Source organism: Chrysochloris asiatica, unplaced genomic scaffold, assembly GCF_000296735.1.
Source record: "Chrysochloris asiatica unplaced genomic scaffold, ChrAsi1.0 scaffold00026, whole genome shotgun sequence".
NCBI lineage: Eukaryota > Metazoa > Chordata > Mammalia > Afrosoricida > Chrysochloridae > Chrysochloris > Chrysochloris asiatica.
In genome coordinates this window covers 20,992,393-20,996,732 of record NW_006408544.1, presented here as the reverse complement: position 1 = coordinate 20,996,732, position 4,340 = coordinate 20,992,393, and positions in this window count along the sequence as shown.

Genomic DNA, 4,340 nt, shown 5'->3' with positions numbered 1-4,340 from the left:
TTACGGGAGTAGAAAGCCTCATCTTTCTCCCGCGGAGCGGCTGGTAGTTTCGAACCGCTGACCTTAAGGTTCGCGGCCCGATTCATAACCACTACGCTACCAGAGCTCCTTCTTATAAGAGTAAGCAGAGGGAAATTTCTGACACAGAGAGATGGCTATGTGAAGATGGAGGTGGGCGGGGAAAGGAGTTCTGCTGCTCCAAGCCAAGTCAATAGAGACTGCAAGAGGCTTTCTGAGGAGCGTGCCCATATCACCACTTTGATTTCAAACTTCCGGTCTCCAGAACTGTGAGAGCTATAAACTTCTGTTGTTTTAAGCCACCAAGTCTGTGGTCATTTATCATGGCAGCCATAGGAAACTAATGCACCCATATTTTAACAAAAATGTTTGAAATGGTATATTTTGCATTTATTTTATGCTTCATTTTTAACTTTTTCTTTATATTGGTGGAATGGGGAGAGAACATTGAAATCTTTTTAGAACCTGGTGGCTCAATGTCTCAATCAAGCCCAAATCTTGGAGTTAAGAACACATCAGTGCGTACACGTCTACTTCATTCTTTTTCCATTTGCAGTGCACAATTTCACTCTATACATATTCTGAGATAGCTTTACCAATCCCTTATTTATGGGTGCTTAAGTTGTTTCCTACCTTTTGCTATTACAAATGAAGCTGCAGAGTCCATCCTTATATGTGCCTCTTTGCACATGTGTGAACACATTTGTTCCATAAATTCCTAGAAGTGGAATTTCTGGGTCAAAGGCACATGATTGTTTATGTGGGTATAGTAAGAATAGGGACTTCTGGTATGGTGGGTGCTGTGGATCAGCACTGGACTGAGAACCACAAGGTTAGCAGTTCAAACCCACCAACTGCTCCTTGGAAACCCTATAGAGGGTCACCATGAGTCAGTATGAACTTAATGACACTTAACAACAACAATAAGAAAAGTTGTGTGCTTCAACAGCATACAACTTCCAAATCTCGAGTACTTCAAGTGGCAAAGGTTTCTTTCTCCCTCATACAATGTGTCTGTCCATCATGGGTTTTAGTCCCTGTCAACACTGCACTCACCCCAGAACCAGACTGACAGAGCAGCCATCATTTGCAACATTGTTAGACACGGTGGCAGAAGAAAAGAGACAGTGATAAATTATATGTGGTTTTCACCCCAAAGTGATCCACACCACTTCCACTAGCATTTCACGCTCTAAAGAAGCCATGTGCTTAAACTCAAGGGAATGAGAACATGCAATCACACCAAGTGCTCATGTGGAAGAAAACAGACATGTTGGAATCTTTGTGAGTAGCAGTAATGACTTCCACACATAGTAACACCCAGGTCAACACAGAGAGCTGCCATACATGCCGATCTTTTGTATGTTAAAGCATCGCCTACATTTGCTTGCCTTTGGATCATCTTCATGTCTGTTAGAGATACAATGTTGTCTCCCAAAGAGACATATGAAAGCCCTAAACCCAGGTCCCTGTAAACATGACCGTGTTTAGTCTTTCAAGATGTTGTCAGTAGGTTACTATGAGGTTGCCCTGGAGTTGCTGTTCATTGAAATCGAAGCTGTTTGACTTTAATTCATGGTGACCTTATGTATAACAGAGCAAATGCTGCCTGGTTCTTGAGCCATCTTCATGACCATTGACTATATTTTAAGTTAAATGTTGTAACTATTGCTATGCTTGATTCAAATGCTATGTCAATTCATCTCATTGAGGGGTTCTTCATTTTGACTAACTCTCTACTTTACCAACCATAATGTCCTTTTCTAGCATGGTCTTTCCTGACCAAAGTAAACTTGTAAGCTGAAGTCTCACCAGCCTTGCTTCTAAGAACCATTACGGTTGTATTTCTTCCAAGTTTGATTTGTGCATTCTTGGCAGACCATGGTATATTCAGAACTCTTTTCCATCATCACAGTTCCAATGTTAATTCTTCTGTCTTTCTATTTCACTGTCCTGCTTTCCTACGCATACGATGCAATTGAATTTTATGCATATGACTCGGGTTAGGCACAGCTTAGTTATCACAAAGTAACATCTTTCCAAATGATGTCTTGTACAACAGAAGAAGGATAGCCATTGTGTCTATATTTCTTGATGCTTTCTGCGTCATACAATATTTTGCCCATAGGATCTTTCAATATTTCAAGTTGAGGCTTGAAGTTTTTCTTCAGTTCTTTCAACTTGAGAAATGCTGAATGTGTTTTTCCCTTTTGGTTTTCTAGCTCCAGGTCTTTTCACATTTCATTGTAATATTTGACTTTCTCTTCACGAGCTGACCTTTGAAATTTTCTGTTCAGGTCTTATACTTTCTCCTTACTCCCATTTATTTGCTTTAGCATCTCTACACTGGAGGGCAAGTTTCAGAGTCTCTTCTGACATCCATTTTGGTCTTTTCCTTCTTTCTTGTTCTCTTAGTGACCTTTTGCTTTCTTCCTGTATGATGTTCTTGATGTCATCCCACAAGTCTTCTGGTCTTTGGTCTTTAGTGTCTAATGCATCAAATCTGTTCTTCAGATAATCTCTAAATTCAGGTGGGATATGCTCAAGGTCATATTTTGGTTCTTGTGGACTTCTTTTAATTTTTTTTACTTTCAGCCTGAGCTTTCATATGAGCAATTGATGGTCTGTCCCTCAGTCTTTCCTGGCCTTGTTTTGGCTGATCATATGGAGCTTTTCCACTGTCTCATCCTACAGATGTAGTCAATTTGATTTCTGTGTATTCCATCTGGTGAGGTCCATGTGTATTGTTGTCTTTTATGTTGTTGCAAAAAAAAAAAGTATTTGCAATGAATAAGTTGTTGGTCTTTTAAAATTCTGTCTTGTAGTCTCCAGAATTGCTTTTATCACCAAGTTCATATTTTCCGAATACTGAGCCTTCCTCTTTGTTTCCAACCTTTGCATTCTAAAATCACCAGAAAGTATCAATACATCTTGATTGCATGTTTGATCAATTTCCAACTGAAGAAGTTGGTAGAATTCTTCAAGTTCATTATCACTGACTTTAGTGGTTGGTGTGTAAATTTGAATAATTAAACTAGTTTTCCTTGTAGGCATACAGATATTATCCTATTATAGACAGTATTTTACTTTAAGATAGATCTTGAAATGTTCTTTTTGATGATGAATGTGATGCCATGCCTCTTCAGTTTGTCATTCCCAACATAGTAAACCATGTGATTGTCAGATTCAAAATGGCCAACACCCGTCCATTTCAACTCACTAATGCCTATGATGTCGATGTTAATGCGTTTCATTTCATTTTTGAAAACTCCCAATTTTCGTAGGTTCATACATCATGGTCGGAACCGACTCGATGGCACTTAACAACAACAACAATACTTCATACATCCCATATTCTGCATATTCCTCAGCTCTGCTTTGAGGATGCAGTTCTTCCCCAGTTATATTTTGAGTGCCTTCCAATCTGAGGGGCTCATCTTCTGGTACTGTATCTAACAATATTTTAATGCTCTTCATCATGTTTCAATGTTCTGGTACTAACAGCATTCCACTGCTATTCATAAGGTTTTCAGTGACTAAATACTGGTGTGGTGCTGTAGGATAAGCATTTGACTGCAAGGTCAGTTAGAACCTCAAGGTCAGTGATTCAAACTCACCAGTCACTCCTTGGAGACCATATACAGGGTCACCATGGGTTGGAACTGACTCTACAGCACTTAACAACAACAACACACACAAAAAATTCAGAAATAATACTCATAGTGACCCTGTATAGGGTTTGTTGTTGTTAAGTGCCATTGAGTTATTTTGGATTCACAGTGACCCAGTATAGGGTTTCCGAGGAATAGCTGGTGAGCTTGAACCACAGACCTTGAGGTACAAACGTACCTTGCAGGAAATCTTATCTTTCTCCCTCATCTTTCTACCCTCCACAACAGTAAAACAATCAATTTGTAATCTCTAAAGCCCCTACTTGTGCTATTTTGATGGATCTTGGCTGAAAGCAGAGAATATCAGAAAGATGTTTACCTGTGCTTTATTGACTATGCAAAGGCTTTTGATTGTGTGGATCATGACAGGCTATGGACAACATTATGAGTATTCTGGACCACTTAATTGTGCTCATGAGGAATCTGTACCTGGACCAAGAGGCAGTTGTTCAAACAGAAAATGGGAACATTGGATGGTTTAAAATTAAGAAAGGTGTATGACAGGGTTGTATTCTTTCACTGTACTTATTCAGCCTGTATGCTGAGCAAATAATACAAGAAGCTAAGTTATATGAAGAAAAATGTGGCATCAGGTTTGGAGGAAGACTCATTAACAACCTGTGATATGCAGATGATACAACCTTACTTGCT